The sequence below is a fragment of the Oncorhynchus tshawytscha genome, linkage group LG26 (assembly GCF_018296145.1).
Source record: "Oncorhynchus tshawytscha isolate Ot180627B linkage group LG26, Otsh_v2.0, whole genome shotgun sequence".
Lineage (NCBI taxonomy): Eukaryota > Metazoa > Chordata > Actinopteri > Salmoniformes > Salmonidae > Oncorhynchus > Oncorhynchus tshawytscha.
In genome coordinates, this window is record NC_056454.1 from 51816766 (window position 1) to 51836570 (window position 19805).

The window sequence follows — 19805 nt, forward strand, 5'->3', positions numbered from 1 at the left end:
AGGAACAGTATAGAAACTAGACTACAGGAACAGTATAGAAACTAGACTACAGGAACAGTATAGAAACTAGACTACAGGAACAGGATAGAAACTAGACTACAGGAACAGGATAGAAACTAGACTACAGGAACAGTATAGAAACTAGACTACAGGAACAGTATAGGAACTGGACTACAGTATATAAACTAGACTACAGGAACAGTATAGAAACTAGACTACAGGATAGAAACTAGACTACAGGAACAGTATAGAAACTAGACTACAGGAACAGTATAGAAACTAGACTACAGTATAGAAACTAGACTACAGGAACAGTATAGAAACTAGACTACAGGAACAGGATAGAAACTAGACTACAGGAACAGTATAGAAACTAGACTACAGGAACAGTATAGAAACTAGACTACAGGAACAGGATAGAAACTAGACTACAGGATAGAAACTAGACTACAGGAACAGTATAGAAACTAGACTACAGTATAGAAACTAGACTACAGGAACAGTATAGAAACTAGACTACAGGAACAGGATAGAAACTAGACTACAGGAACAGTATAGAAACTAGACTACAGGAACAGTATAGAAACTAGACTACAGGAACAGGATAGAAACTAGACTACAGGAACAGTATAGAAACTAGACTACAGGAACAGTATAGAAACTAGACTACAGGAACAGGATAGAAACTAGACTACAGGAACAGTATAGAAACTAGACTACAGTATAGAAACTAGACTACAGGAACAGTATAGAAACTAGACTACAGGAACAGGATAGAAACTAGACTACAGGAACAGTATAGAAACTAGACTACAGGAACAGTATAGAAACTAGACTACAGGAACAGGATAGAAACTAGACTACAGGATAGAAACTAGACTACAGGAACAGGATAGAAACTAGACTACAGGATAGAAACTAGACTACAGGAACAGTATAGAAACTAGACTACAGGAACAGGATAGAAACTAGACTACAGGAACAGTATAGAAACTAGACTACAGGAACAGTATAGAAACTAGACTACAGGAACAGGATAGAAACTAGACTACAGGAACAGGATAGAAACTAGACTACAGGAACAGGATAGAAACTAGACTACAGGAACAGTATAGAAACTAGACTACAGGAACAGTATAGAAACTAGACTACAGGAACAGGATAGAAACTAGACTACAGGAACAGGATAGAAACTAGACTACAGGAACAGTATAGAAACTAGACTACAGGAACAGTATAGGAACTGGACTACAGTATATAAACTAGACTACAGGAACAGTATAGAAACTAGACTACAGGATAGAAACTAGACTACAGGAACAGTATAGAAACTAGACTACAGGAACAGTATAGAAACTAGACTACAGTATAGAAACTAGACTACAGGAACAGTATAGAAACTAGACTACAGGAACAGGATAGAAACTAGACTACAGGAACAGTATAGAAACTAGACTACAGGAACAGTATAGAAACTAGACTACAGGAACAGGATAGAAACTAGACTACAGGATAGAAACTAGACTACAGGAACAGGATAGAAACTAGACTACAGGATAGAAACTAGACTACAGGAACAGTATAGAAACTAGACTACAGGAACAGGATAGAAACTAGACTACAGGAACAGTATAGAAACTAGACTACAGGAACAGTATAGAAACTAGACTACAGGAACAGGATAGAAACTAGACTACAGGAACAGGATAGAAACTAGACTACAGGAACAGGATAGAAACTAGACTACAGGAACAGTATAGAAACTAGACTACAGGAACAGTATAGAAACTAGACTACAGGAACAGGATAGAAACTAGACTACAGGAACAGGATAGAAACTAGACTACAGGAACAGTATAGAAACTAGACTACAGGAACAGTATAGGAACTGGACTACAGTATATAAACTAGACTACAGGAACAGTATAGAAACTAGACTACAGGATAGAAACTAGACTACAGGAACAGTATAGAAACTAGACTACAGGAACAGTATAGAAACTAGACTACAGTATAGAAACTAGACTACAGGAACAGTATAGAAACTAGACTACAGGAACAGGATAGAAACTAGACTACAGGAACAGTATAGAAACTAGACTACAGGAACAGTATAGAAACTAGACTACAGGAACAGGATAGAAACTAGACTACAGGATAGAAACAGACTACAGGAACAGTATAGAAACTAGACTACAGTATAGAAACTAGACTACAGGAACAGTATAGAAACTAGACTACAGGAACAGGATAGAAACTAGACTACAGGAACAGTATAGAAACTAGACTACAGGAACAGTATAGAAACTAGACTACAGGAACAGGATAGAAACTAGACTACAGGAACAGTATAGAAACTAGACTACAGGAACAGTATAGAAACTAGACTACAGGAACAGGATAGAAACTAGACTACAGGAACAGTATAGAAACTAGACTACAGTATAGAAACTAGACTACAGGAACAGTATAGAAACTAGACTACAGGAACAGGATAGAAACTAGACTACAGGAACAGTATAGAAACTAGACTACAGGAACAGTATAGAAACTAGACTACAGGAACAGGATAGAAACTAGACTACAGGATAGAAACTAGACTACAGGAACAGGATAGAAACTAGACTACAGGATAGAAACTAGACTACAGGAACAGTATAGAAACTAGACTACAGGAACAGGATAGAAACTAGACTACAGGAACAGGATAGAAACTAGACTACAGTATAGAAACTAGACTACAGGATAGAAACTAGACTACAGGAACAGGATAGAAACTAGACTACAGGAACAGGATAGAAACTAGACTACAGGAACAGTATAGAAACTAGACTACAGTATAGAAACTAGACTACAGGAACAGGATAGAAACTAGACTACAGGAACAGTATAGAAACTAGACTACAGGAACAGGATAGAAACTAGACTACAGGAACAGTATAGAAAATAGACTACAGTAACAGTATAGAAACTAGACTACAGGAACAGTATAGAAACTAGACTACAGGATAGAAACTAGACTACGGGAACAGTATAGAAACTAGACTACAGGATAGAAACTAGACTACAGGAACAGTATAGAAACTAGACTACAGGAACAGGATAGAAACTAGACTACAGGAACAGTATAGAAACTAGACTACAGTAACAGTATAGAAACTAGACTACAGGAACAGTATAGAAACTAGACTACAGGATAGAAACTAGACTACAGGAACAGTATAGAAACTAGACTACAGGATAGAAACTAGACTACAGGAACAGTATAGAAACTAGACTACAGGAACAGGATAGAAACTAGACTACAGGAACAGTATAGAAACTAGACTACAGGAACAGTATAGAAACTAGACTACAGGAACAGTATAGAAACTAGACTACAGGAACAGTATAGAAACTAGACTACAGGATAGAAACTAGACTACAGGAACAGTATAGAAACTAGACTACAGGATAGAAACTAGACTACAGGAACATAGAAACTAGACTACAGGAACAGGATAGAAACTAGACTACAGGAACAGTATAGAAACTAGACTACAGGAACAGTATAGAAACTAGACTACAGGAACAGGATAGAAACTAGACTACAGGAACAGTATAGAAACTAGACTACAGGAACAGTATAGAAACTAGACTACAGGAACAGTATAGAAACTAGACTACAGGAACAGTATAGAAACTAGACTACAGGAACAGGATAGAAACTAGACTACAGGAACAGGATAGAAACTAGACTACAGGAACAGTATAGAAACTAGACTACAGGAACAGTATAGGAACTGGACTACAGTATATAAACTAGACTACAGGAACAGTATAGAAACTAGACTACAGGATAGAAACTAGACTACAGGAACAGTATAGAAACTAGACTACAGGAACAGTATAGAAACTAGACTACAGTATAGAAACTAGACTACAGGAACAGTATAGAAACTAGACTACAGGAACAGGATAGAAACTAGACTACAGGAACAGTATAGAAACTAGACTACAGGAACAGTATAGAAACTAGACTACAGGAACAGGATAGAAACTAGACTACAGGATAGAAACTAGACTACAGGAACAGTATAGAAACTAGACTACAGTATAGAAACTAGACTACAGGAACAGTATAGAAACTAGACTACAGGAACAGGATAGAAACTAGACTACAGGAACAGTATAGAAACTAGACTACAGGAACAGTATAGAAACTAGACTACAGGAACAGGATAGAAACTAGACTACAGGAACAGTATAGAAACTAGACTACAGGAACAGTATAGAAACTAGACTACAGGAACAGGATAGAAACTAGACTACAGGAACAGTATAGAAACTAGACTACAGTATAGAAACTAGACTACAGGAACAGTATAGAAACTAGACTACAGGAACAGGATAGAAACTAGACTACAGGAACAGTATAGAAACTAGACTACAGGAACAGTATAGAAACTAGACTACAGGAACAGGATAGAAACTAGACTACAGGATAGAAACTAGACTACAGGAACAGGATAGAAACTAGACTACAGGATAGAAACTAGACTACAGGAACAGTATAGAAACTAGACTACAGGAACAGGATAGAAACTAGACTACAGGAACAGTATAGAAACTAGACTACAGGAACAGTATAGAAACTAGACTACAGGAACAGGATAGAAACTAGACTACAGGAACAGGATAGAAACTAGACTACAGGAACAGGATAGAAACTAGACTACAGGAACAGTATAGAAACTAGACTACAGGAACAGTATAGAAACTAGACTACAGGAACAGGATAGAAACTAGACTACAGGAACAGGATAGAAACTAGACTACAGGAACAGTATAGAAACTAGACTACAGGAACAGTATAGGAACTGGACTACAGTATATAAACTAGACTACAGGAACAGTATAGAAACTAGACTACAGGATAGAAACTAGACTACAGGAACAGTATAGAAACTAGACTACAGGAACAGTATAGAAACTAGACTACAGTATAGAAACTAGACTACAGGAACAGTATAGAAACTAGACTACAGGAACAGGATAGAAACTAGACTACAGGAACAGTATAGAAACTAGACTACAGGAACAGTATAGAAACTAGACTACAGGAACAGGATAGAAACTAGACTACAGGATAGAAACTAGACTACAGGAACAGGATAGAAACTAGACTACAGGATAGAAACTAGACTACAGGAACAGTATAGAAACTAGACTACAGGAACAGGATAGAAACTAGACTACAGGAACAGTATAGAAACTAGACTACAGGAACAGTATAGAAACTAGACTACAGGAACAGGATAGAAACTAGACTACAGGAACAGGATAGAAACTAGACTACAGGAACAGGATAGAAACTAGACTACAGGAACAGTATAGAAACTAGACTACAGGAACAGTATAGAAACTAGACTACAGGAACAGGATAGAAACTAGACTACAGGAACAGGATAGAAACTAGACTACAGGAACAGTATAGAAACTAGACTACAGGAACAGTATAGGAACTGGACTACAGTATATAAACTAGACTACAGGAACAGTATAGAAACTAGACTACAGGATAGAAACTAGACTACAGGAACAGTATAGAAACTAGACTACAGGAACAGTATAGAAACTAGACTACAGTATAGAAACTAGACTACAGGAACAGTATAGAAACTAGACTACAGGAACAGGATAGAAACTAGACTACAGGAACAGTATAGAAACTAGACTACAGGAACAGTATAGAAACTAGACTACAGGAACAGGATAGAAACTAGACTACAGGATAGAAACTAGACTACAGGAACAGTATAGAAACTAGACTACAGTATAGAAACTAGACTACAGGAACAGTATAGAAACTAGACTACAGGAACAGGATAGAAACTAGACTACAGGAACAGTATAGAAACTAGACTACAGGAACAGTATAGAAACTAGACTACAGGAACAGGATAGAAACTAGACTACAGGAACAGTATAGAAACTAGACTACAGGAACAGTATAGAAACTAGACTACAGGAACAGGATAGAAACTAGACTACAGGAACAGTATAGAAACTAGACTACAGTATAGAAACTAGACTACAGGAACAGTATAGAAACTAGACTACAGGAACAGGATAGAAACTAGACTACAGGAACAGTATAGAAACTAGACTACAGGAACAGTATAGAAACTAGACTACAGGAACAGGATAGAAACTAGACTACAGGATAGAAACTAGACTACAGGAACAGGATAGAAACTAGACTACAGGATAGAAACTAGACTACAGGATAGAAACTAGACTACAGGAACAGGATAGAACCTAGACTACAGGAACAGGATAGAAACTAGACTACAGTATAGAAACTAGACTACAGGATAGAAACTAGACTACAGGAACAGGATAGAAACTAGACTACAGGAACAGTATAGAAACTAGACTACAGGAACAGGATAGAAACTAGACTACAGGATAGAAACTAGACTACAGGAACAGTATAGAAACTAGACTACAGGAACAGTATAGAAACTAGACTACAGGAACAGTATAGAAACTAGACTACAGGAACAGTATAGAAAATAGACTACAGTAACAGTATAGAAACTAGACTACAGGAACAGTATAGAAACTAGACTACAGGATAGAAACTAGACTACGGGAACAGTATAGAAACTAGACTACAGGATAGAAACTAGACTACAGGAACAGTATAGAAACTAGACTACAGGAACAGGATAGAAACTAGACTACAGGAACAGTATAGAAACTAGACTACAGGAACAGTATAGAAACTAGACTACAGGAACAGGATAGAAACTAGACTACAGGAACAGTATAGAAACTAGACTACAGGAACAGTATAGAAACTAGACTACAGGAACAGTATAGAAACTAGACTACAGGAACAGTATAGAAACTAGACTACAGGAACAGGATAGAAACTAGACTACAGGAACAGTATAGAAACTAGACTACAGGAACAGTATAGAAACTAGACTACAGGAACAGTATAGAAACTAGACTACAGGAACAGTATAGAAACTAGACTACAGGATAGAAACTAGACTACAGGAACAGTATAGAAACTAGACTACAGGATAGAAACTAGACTACAGGAACAGTATAGAAACTAGACTACAGGAACAGGATAGAAACTAGACTACAGGAACAGTATAGAAACTAGACTACAGGAACAGTATAGAAACTAGACTACAGGAACAGGATAGAAACTAGACTACAGGAACAGTATAGAAACTAGACTACAGGAACAGTATAGAAACTAGACTACAGGAACAGTATAGAAACTAGACTACAGGAACAGTATAGAAACTAGACTACAGGAACAGGATAGAAACTAGACTACAGGAACAGGATAGAAACTAGACTACAGGAACAGTATAGAAACTAGACTACAGGAACAGTATAGAACTGGACTACAGTATATAAACTAGACTACAGGAACAGTATAGAAACTAGACTACAGGATAGAAACTAGACTACAGGAACAGTATAGAAACTAGACTACAGGAACAGTATAGAAACTAGACTACAGTATAGAAACTAGACTACAGGAACAGTATAGAAACTAGACTACAGGAACAGTATAGAAACTAGACTACAGGAACAGGATAGAAACTAGACTACAGGAACAGTATAGAAACTAGACTACAGGAACAGTATAGAAACTAGACTACAGGAACAGGATAGAAACTAGACTACAGGATAGAAACTAGACTACAGGAACAGTATAGAAACTAGACTACAGTATAGAAACTAGACTACAGGAACAGTATAGAAACTAGACTGCAGGAACAGTATAGGAACTAGACTACAGGAACAGTATAGGAACTAGACTACAGGAACAGAAACTAGACTACAGGAACAGTATAGAAACTAGACTACAGGAACAGGATAGAAACTAGACTACAGTATAGAAACTAAACTACAGGAACAGGATAGAAACTAGACTACAGGAACAGTATAGAAACTAGACTACAGTATAGAAACTAGACTACAGGAACAGTATAGAAACTAGACTACAGGAACAGTATAGAAACTAGACTATAGGAACAGTATAGAAACTAGACTACAGGAACAGTATAGAAACTAGACTACAGGAACAGGATAGAAACTAGACTACAGGATAGAAACTAGACTACAGGAACAGGATAGAAACTAGACTACAGGATAGAAACTAGACTACAGGAACAGTATAGAAACTAGACTACAGGAACAGGATAGAAACTAGACTACAGGAACAGTATAGAAACTAGACTACAGGAACAGTATAGAAACTAGACTACAGGAACAGGATAGAAACTAGACTACAGGAACAGGATAGAAACTAGACTACAGGAACAGGATAGAAACTAGACTACAGGAACAGTATAGAAACTAGACTACAGGAACAGTATAGAAACTAGACTACAGGAACAGGATAGAAACTAGACTACAGGAACAGGATAGAAACTAGACTACAGGAACAGTATAGAAACTAGACTACAGGAACAGTATAGGAACTAGACTACAGTATATAAACTAGACTACAGGAACAGTATAGAAACTAGACTACAGGATAGAAACTAGACTACAGGAACAGTATAGAAACTAGACTACAGGAACAGTATAGAAACTAGACTACAGTATAGAAACTAGACTACAGGAACAGTATAGAAACTAGACTACAGGAACAGGATAGAAACTAGACTACAGGAACAGTATAGAAACTAGACTACAGGAACAGTATAGAAACTAGACTACAGGAACAGGATAGAAACTAGACTACAGGATAGAAACTAGACTACAGGAACAGTATAGAAACTAGACTACGTATAGAAACTAGACTACAGGAACAGTATAGAAACTAGACTACAGGAACAGGATAGAAACTAGACTACAGGAACAGTATAGAAACTAGACTACAGGAACAGTATAGAAACTAGACTACAGGAACAGGATAGAAACTAGACTACAGGAACAGTATAGAAACTAGACTACAGGAACAGTATAGAAACTAGACTACAGGAACAGGATAGAAACTAGACTACAGGAACAGTATAGAAACTAGACTACAGGAAACTAGACTATAGAAACTAGACTACAGGAACAGGATAGAAACTAGACTACAGGAACAGTATAGAAACTAGACTACAGGAACAGTATAGAAACTAGACTACAGGAACAGGATAGAAACTAGACTACAGGATAGAAACTAGACTACAGGAACAGGATAGAAACTAGACTACAGGATAGAAACTAGACTACAGGAACAGTATAGAAACTAGACTACAGGAACAGGATAGAAACTAGACTACAGGAACAGTATAGAAACTAGACTACAGTATAGAAACTAGACTACAGGAACAGTATAGAAACTAGACTACAGGAACAGGATAGAAACTAGACTACAGGAACAGGATAGAAACTAGACTACAGGAACAGGATAGAAACTAGACTACAGGAACAGTATAGAAACTAGACTACAGGAACAGTATAGAAACTAGACTACAGGAACAGTATAGAAACTAGACTACAGGAACAGTATAGAAACTAGACTACAGGAACAGTATAGAAAACTAGACTACAGGAACAGTATAGAAACTAGACTACAGGAACAGTATAGAAACTAGACTACAGGATAGAAACTAGACTACGGGAACAGTATAGAACAGACTACAGGATAGAAACTAGACTACAGGAACAGTATAGAAACTAGACTACAGGAACAGTATAGAAACTAGACTACAGGAACAGTATAGAAACTAGACTACAGGAACAGGATAGAAACTAGACTACAGGAACAGTATAGAAACTAGACTACAGGAACAGTATAGAAACTAGACTACAGGAACAGTATAGAAACTAGACTACAGGAACAGTATAGAAACTAGACTACAGGAACAGGATAGAAACTAGAACAGGAACAGGATAGAAACTAGACTACAGGAACAGTATAGAAACTAGACTACAGGAACAGTATAGGAACTAGACTACAGTATAGAAACTAGACTACAGGAACAGTATAGAAACTAGACTACAGGATAGAAACTGGACTACAGGAACAGTATAGAAACTAGACTACAGGAACAGGAACAGACTACAGTATAGAAACTAGACTACAGGAACAGGATAGAAACTAGACTACAGGAACAGTATAGAAACTAGACTACAGGAACAGTATAGAAAAGACTACAGGAACAGGATAGAAACAGACTACAGGATAGAAACTAGACTACAGGAACAGTATAGAAACTAGACTACAGTATAGAAACTAGAACAGTATAGAAACTAGACTACAGGAACAGTATAGAAACTAGACTACAGGAACAGGATAGAAACTAGACTACAGGAACAGTATAGAAACTAGACTACAGGAACAGTATAGAAACTAGACTACAGGAACAGGATAGAAACTAGACTACAGGATAGAAACTAGACTACAGGAACAGGATAGAAACTAGACTACAGGATAGAAACTAGACTACAGGAACAGTATAGAAACTAGACTACAGGAACAGGATAGAAACTAGACTACAGGAACAGTATAGAAACTAGACTACAGTATAGAAACTAGACTACAGGAACAGTATAGAAACTAGACTACAGGAACAGGATAGAAACTAGACTACAGGAACAGGATAGAAACTAGACTACAGGAACAGGACAGAAACTAGACTACAGGAACAGAAACTAGACTACAGGAACAGTATAGAAACTAGACTACAGGAACAGTATAGAAACTAGACTACAGGAACAGTATAGAAACTAGACTACAGGAACAGTATAGAAACTAGACTACAGGAACAGTATAGAAACTAGACTACAGGAACAGTATAGAAACTAGACTACAGGAACAGTATAGAAACTAGACTACAGGATAGAAACTAGACTACAGGAACAGTATAGAAACTAGACTACAGGAACAGTATAGAAACTAGACTACAGGATAGAAACTAGACTACAGGATAGAAACTAGACTACAGGAACAGTATAGAAACTAGACTACAGGATAGAAACTAGACTAGGAACAGTATAGAAACTAGACTACAGGATAGAAACTAGACTACAGGAACAGTATAGAAACTAGACTACAGGAACAGGATAGAAACTAGACTACAGGAACAGTATAGAAACTAGACTACAGGAACAGTATAGAAACTAGACTACAGGAACAGGATAGAAACTAGACTACAGGAACAGTATAGAAACTAGACTACAGGAACAGTATAGAAACTAGAGGAACAGTATAGAAACTAGACTACAGGAACAGTATAGAAACTAGACTACAGGAACAGGATAGAAACTAGACTACAGGAACAGTATAGAAACTAGACTACAGTATAGAAACTAGACTACAGGAACAGTATAGAAACTAGACTACAGGAACAGGATAGAAACTAGACTACAGGAACAGGATAGAAACTAGACTACAGGAACAGTATAGAAACTAGACTACAGGAACAGTATAGAAACTAGACTACAGGAACAGTATAGAAACTAGACTACAGGAACAGTATAGAAACTAGACTACAGGAACAGTATAGAAACTAGACTACAGGAACAGTATAGAAACTAGACTACAGGAACAGTATAGAAACTAGACTACAGTAACAGTATAGAAACTAGACTACAGGAACAGTATAGAAACTAGACTACAGGATAGAAACTAGACTACAGGAACAGTATAGAAACTAGACTACAGGAACAGTATAGAACTAGAACAGGATAGAAACTAGACTACAGGAACAGTATAGAAACTAGACTACAGGAACAGTATAGAAACTAGACTACAGGAACAGTATAGAAACTAGACTACAGGAACAGGATAGAAACTAGACTACAGGAACAGTATAGAAACTAGACTACAGGAACAGTATAGAAACTAGACTACAGGAACAGGATAGAAACTAGACTACAGGATAGAAACTAGACTACAGGAACAGTATAGAAACTAGACTACAGTATAGAAACTAGACTACAGGAACAGTATAGAAACTAGACTACAGGAACAGGATAGAAACTAGACTACAGGAACAGTATAGAAACTAGACTACAGGAACAGTATAGAAACTAGACTACAGGAACAGGATAGAAACTAGACTACAGGATAGAAACTAGACTACAGGAACAGGATAGAAACTAGACTACAGGAACAGGATAGAAACTAGACTACAGGAACAGATAGAAACTAGACTACAGGATAGAAACTAGACTACAGGAACAGGATAGAAACTAGACTACAGTATAGAAACTAGACTACAGGATAGAAACTAGACTACAGGAACAGGATAGAAACTAGACTACAGGAACAGGATAGAAACAGACTACAGGAACAGTATAGAAACTAGACTACAGGAACAGTATAGAAACTAGACTACAGTATAGAAACTAGACTACAGGATAGAAACTAGACTACAGGAACAGTATAGAAACTAGACAGGAACAGTATAGAAACAGACTACAGGATAGAAACTAGACTACAGGAACAGTATAGAAACTAGACTACAGTATAGAAACTAGACTACAGGAACAGATAGAAACTAGACTACAGGAACAGTATAGAAACTAGACTACAGGATAGAAACTAGACTACAGGATAGAAACTAGACTACAGGATAGAAACTAGACTACAGGAACAGTATAGAAACTAGACTACAGGAACAGGATAGAAACTAGACTACAGGATAGAAACTAGACTACAGGATAGAAACTAGACTACAGGAACAGTATAGAAACTAGACTACAGGATAGAAACTAGACTACAGGATAGAAACTAGACTACAGGAACAGTATAGAAACTAGACTACAGGATAGAAACTAGACTACAGGAACAGGATAGAAACTAGACTACAGGAACAGGATAGAAACTAGACTACAGGATAGAAACTAGACTACAGGATAGAAACTAGACTACAGGAACAGGATAGAAACTAGACTACAGGAACAGTATAGAAACTAGACTACAGGAACAGGATAGAAACTAGACTACAGTATAGAAACTAGACTACAGTATAGAAACTAGACTACAGGAACAGTATAGAAACTAGACTACAGGAACAGTATAGAAACTAGACTACAGGAACAGTATAGAAACTAGACTACAGGAACAGGACAGAAACTAGACTACAGGATAGAAACTAGACTACAGTATAGAAACTAGACTACAGGAACAGGATAGAAACTAGACTACAGGAACAGTATAGAAACTAGACTACAGGAACAGGATAGAAACTAGACTACAGGAACAGTATAGAAACTAGACTACAGTATAGAAACTAGACTACAGTAACAGTATAGAAACTAGACTACAGGAACAGTATAGAAACTAGACTACAGGATAGAAACCAGAACAGGATAGAAACTAGACTACAGGAACAGGAACAGGATAGAAACTAGACTACAGTATAGAAACTAGACTACAGGATAGAAACTAGACTACAGTATAGAAACTAGACTACAGGAACAGGATAGAAACTAGACTACAGGAACAGTATAGAAACTAGACTACAGGAACAGGATAGAAACTAGACTACAGGAACAGGATAGAAACTAGACTACAGGATAGAAACTAGACTACAGGAACAGGATAGAAACTAGACTACAGGAACAGGATAGAAACTAGACTACAGGAACAGGATAGAAACTAGACTACAGGAACAGTATAGAAACTAGACTACAGTATAGAAACTAGACTACAGGAACAGGATAGAAACTAGACTACAGGAACAGTATAGAAACTAGACTACAGGATAGAAACAGACTACAGGAACAGTATAGAAACTAGACTACAGGAACAGTATAGAAACTAGACTACAGGAACAGTATAGAAACTAGACTACAGGAACAGTATAGAAACTAGACTACAGGAACAGTATAGAAACTAGACTACAGGATAGAAACTAGACTACAGGAACAGTATAGAAACTAGACTACAGGATAGAAACTAGACTACAGGAACAGGATAGAAACTAGACTACAGTATAGAAACTAGACTACAGGAACAGAAACTAGACTACAGGATAGAAACTAGACTACAGGAACAGTATAGAAACTGGACTACAGGAACAGGATAGAAACTAGACTACAGGAACAGTATAGAAACTAGACTACAGGAATAGAAACTAGACTACAGGAACAGGATAGAAACTAGACTACAGGAACAGTATAGAAACTAGACTACAGGAACAGTATAGAAACTAGACTACAGGAACAGTATAGAAACTAGACTACTACAGGATAGAAACTAGACTACAGGAACAGTATAGAAACTAGACTACAGGAACAGTATAGAAACTAGAACAGTATAGAAACTAGACTACAGGAACAGGATAGAAACTAGACTACAGGAACAGGATAGAAACTAGACTACAGGAACAGGATAGAAACTAGACTACAGGAACAGTATAGAAACTAGACTACAGGAACAGTATAGAAACTAGACTACAGGATAGAAACTAGACTACAGTATAGAAACTAGACTACAGGAACAGGATAGAAACTAGACTACAGGAACAGTATAGAAACTAGACTACAGGAACAGGATAGAAACTAGACTACAGGAACAGTATAGAAACTAGACTACAGTATAGAAACTAGACTACAGAACAGTATAGAAACTAGACTACAGGAACAGTATAGGAACTAGACTACAGGAACAGAAACTAGACTACAGGAACAGTATAGAAACTAGACTACAGGAACAGTATAGAAACTAGACTACAGGAACAGTATAGAAACTAGACTACAGGAACAGTATAGAAACTAGACTACAGGAACAGTATAGAAACTAGACTACAGGAACAGTATAGAAACTAGACTACAGGAACAGTATAGAAACTAGACTACAGGAACAGTATAGAAACTAGACTACAGGAACAGTATAGAAACTAGACTACAGTAACAGTAACAGGATAGAAACTAGACTACAGGAACAGTATAGAAACTAGACTACAGGAACAGGATAGAAACTAGACTACAGGATAGAAACTAGACTACAGGAACAGTATAGAAACTAGACTACAGGAACAGGATAGAAACTAGACTACAGGAACAGTATAGAAACTAGACTACAGGAACAGGATAGAAACTAGACTACAGGATAGAAACTAGACTACAGGAACAGTATAGAAACTAGACTACAGGAACAGTATAGAAACTAGACTACAGGAACAGTATAGAAACTAGACTACAGGATAGAAACTAGACTACAGGAACAGTATAGAAACTAGACTACAGGAACAGTATAGAAACTAGACTACAGGAACAGTATAGAAACTAGACTACAGGAACAGTACAGAAACTAGACTACAGGAACAGAAACTAGACTACAGGAACAGTATAGAAACTAGACTACAGGAACAGTATAGAAACTAGACTACAGGATAGAAACTAGACTACAGGAACAGTATAGAAACTAGACTACAGGAACAGTATAGGAACTAGACTACAGGATAGAAACTAGACTACAGGAACAGTATAGAAACTAGACTACAGGAACAGTATAGAAACTAGACTACAGTATAGAAACTAGACTACAGGAACAGGATAGAAACTAGACTACAGGAACAGTATAGAAACTAGACTACAGGAACAGGATATAAACTAGACTACAGGATAGAAACTAGACTACAGGAACAGTATAGAAACTAGACTACAGTATAGAAACTAGACTACAGGAACAGTATAGAAACTAGACTACAGGAACAGGATAGAAACTAGACTACAGGAACAGTATAGAAACTAGACTACAGGAACAGTATAGAAACTAGACTACAGGAACAGGATAGAAACTAGACTACAGGATAGAAACTAGACTACAGGAACAGGATAGAAACTAGACTACAGGAACAGGATAGAAACTAGACTACAGGAACAGGATAGAAACTAGACTACAGGATAGAAACTAGACTACAGGAACAGGATAGAAACTAGACAGTATAGAAACTAGACTACAGGATAGAAACTAGACTACAGGAACAGGATAGAAACTAGACTACAGGAACAGGATAGAAACTAGACTACAGGAACAGTATAGAAACTAGACTACAGGAACAGTATAGAAACTAGACTACAGGAAACAGACTACAGGATAGAAACTAGACTACAGGAACAGTATAGAAACTAGACTACAGGAACAGTATAGAAACAGACTATAGAAACTAGACTACAGGAACAGTATAGAAACTAGACTACAGTATAGAAACTAGACTACAGGAACAGAAACTAGACTACAGGAACAGTATAGAAACTAGACTACAGGAACAGTGTAGAAACTAGACTACAGGAACAGTATAGAAACTAGACTACAGTATAGAAACTAGACTACAGGATAGAAACTAGACTACAGGAACAGTATAGAAACTAGACTACAGGAACAGTATAGAAACTAGACTACAGGAACAGTATAGAAACTAGACTACAGTATAGAAACTAGACTACAGGAACAGTATAGAAACTAGACTACAGGAACAGTATAGAAACTAGACTACAGGAACAGTATAGAAACTAGACTACAGGATAGAAACCAGAACAGGATAGAAACTAGACTACAGGAACAGTATAGAAACTAGACTACAGGATAGAAACTAGACTACAGTATAGAAACTAGACTCAGATAGAAACTAGACTACAGGATAGAAACTAGACTACAGGAACAGGATAGAAACTAGACTACAGGAACAGTATAGAACTAGACTACAGGAACAGGATAGAAACTAGACTACAGTATAGAAACTAGACTACAGGAACAGGATAGAAACTAGACTACAGGAACAGTATAGAAACTAGACTACAGGAACAGGATAGAAACTAGACTACAGGATAGAAACTAGACTACAGGAACAGGATAGAAACTAGACTACAGTATAGAAACTAGACTACAGGATAGAAACTAGACTACAGGAACAGGATAGAAACTAGACTACAGGAACAGGATAGAAACTAGACTACAGGAACAGTATAGAAACTAGACTACAGGAACAGTATAGAAACTAGACTACAGTATAGAAACTAGAACAGGATAGAAACTAGACTACAGGAACAGTATAGAAACTAGACTACAGGAACAGTATAGAAACTAGACTACGGGATAGAAACTAGACTACAGGAACAGTATAGAAACTAGACTACAGTATAGAAACTAGACTACAGGAACAGGATAGAAACTAGACTACAGGAACAGTATAGAAACTAGACTACAGGATAGAAACTAGACTACAGGAACAGTATAGAAACTAGACTACAGGATAGAAACTAGACTACAGGAACAGTATAGAAACTAGACTACAGGAACAGGATAGAAACTAGACTACAGGAACAGTATAGAAACTAGACTACAGGAACAGTATAGAAACTAGACTACAGGAACAGTATAGGAACTAGACTACAGGAACAGTATAGAAACTAGACTACAGGAACAGTATAGAAACTAGACTACAGGATAGAAACCAGACTACAGGATAGAAACTAGACTACAGGAACAGTATAGAAACTAGACTACAGGATAGAAACTAGACTACAGTATAGAAACTAGACTACAGGATAGAAATAGAAGGATAGAAACTAGACTACAGGAACAGGATAGAAACTAGACTACAGGAACAGTATAGAAACTAGACTACAGGAACAGGATAGAAACTAGACTACAGTATAGAAACTAGACTACAGGAACAGGATAGAAACTAGACTACAGGAACAGTATAGAAACTAGACTACAGGAACAGGATAGAAACTAGACTACAGTATAGAAACAGACTACAGTATAGAAACTAGACTACAGGAACAGGATAGAAACTAGACTACAGGAACAGTATAGAAACTAGACTACAGGAACAGTATAGAAACTAGACTACAGGAACAGTATAGAAACTAGACTACAGGATAGAAACTAGACTACAGTATAGAAACTAGACTACAGGAACAGGATAGAAACTAGACTACAGGAACAGTATAGAAACTAGACTACAGGAACAGGATAGAAACTAGACTACAGGAACAGTATAGAAACTAGACTACAGTATAGAAACTAGACTACAGTAACAGTATAGAAACTAGACTACAGGAACAGTATAGAAACTAGACTACAGGATAGAAACCAGACTACAGGATAGAAACTAGACTACAGGAACAGTATAGAAACTAGACTACAGGATAGAAACTAGACTACAGTATAGAAACTAGACTACAGGATAGAAACTAGACTACAGGATAGAAACTAGACTACAGGAACAGGATAGAAACTAGACTACAGGAACAGTATAGAAACTAGACTACAGGAACAGGATAGAAACTAGACTACAGTATAGAAACTAGACTACAGGATAGAAACTAGACTACAGTATAGAAACTAGACTACAGGAACAGGATAGAAACTAGACTACAGGAACAGGATAGAAACTAGACTACAGGAACAGGATAGAAACTAGACTACAGGAACAGTATAGAAACTAGACTACAGTATAGAAACTAGACTACAGGAACAGGATAGAAACTAGACTACAGGAACAGTATAGAAACTAGACTACAGTATAGAAACTAGACTACAGGAACAGGATAGAAACTAGACTACAGGAACAGTATAGAAACTAGACTACAGGAACAGTATAGAAACTAGACTACAGGAACAGTATAGAAACTAGACTACAGGAACAGTATAGAAACTAGACTACAGGATAAACTAGACTACAGGAACAGTATAGAAACTAGACTACAGGATAGAAACTAGACTACAGGAACAGGATAGAAACTAGACTACAGTATAGAAACTAGACTACAGGAACAGTATAGAAACTAGACTACAGGATAGAAACTAGACTACAGGAACAGTATAGAAACTGGACTACAGGAACAGGATAGAAACTAGACTACAGGAACAGTATAGAAACTAGACTACAGTATAGAAACTAGACTACAGGAACAGGATAGAAACTAGACTACAGGAACAGTATAGAAACTAGACTACAGGAACAGTATAGAAACTAGACTACAGGAACAGTATAGAAACTAGACTACAGGATAGAAACTAGACTACAGGAACAGTATAGAAACTAGACTACAGGAACAGTATAGAAACTAGACTACAGGAACAGTATAGAAACTAGACTACAGGAACAGGATAGAAACTAGACTACAGGAACAGGATAGAAACTAGACTACAGGAACAGGATAGAAACTAGACTACAGGAACAGTATAGAAACTAGACTACAGGAACAGTATAGAAACTAGACTACAGGATAGAAACTAGACTACAGTATAGAAACTAGACTACAGGAACAGGATAGAAACTAGACTACAGGAACAGGATAGAAACTAGACTACAGGAACAGTATAGAAACTAGACTACAGGAACAGTATAGAAACTAGACTACAGGATAGAAACTAGACTACAGGAACAGGATAGAACCTAGACTACAGGAACAGTATAGAAACTAGACTACAGGAACAGGATAGAAACTAGACTACAGGAACAGTATAGAAACTAGACTACAGGAACAGTATAGAAACTAGACTACAGGAACAGTATAGAAACTAGACTACAGGAACAGTATAGAAACTAGACTACAGGAACAGTATAGAAACTAGACTACAGGAACAGTATAGAAACTAGACTACAGGAACAGTATAGAAACTAGACTACAGGAACAGTATAGAAACTAGACTACAGGAACAGTATAGAAACTAGACTACAGGAACAGTATAGAAACTAGACTACAGGATAGAAACTAGACTACAGGAACAGGATAGAAACTAGACTACAGGAACAGTATAGAAACTAGACTACAGTATAGAAACTAGACTACAGGATAGAAACTAGACTACAGGAACAGGA

At 37.0% G+C, this 19805-nt stretch overlaps 1 protein-coding gene across 1 annotated transcript in view; it reads right to left on the reverse strand.

The window, feature by feature from the left end:
* Positions 1 to 19805, reverse strand: part of tmem237a (transmembrane protein 237a) — a 40297-nt gene that overhangs the window by 2879 nt on the left and 17613 nt on the right. The gene's annotated exons all lie outside the window — the stretch shown is intronic.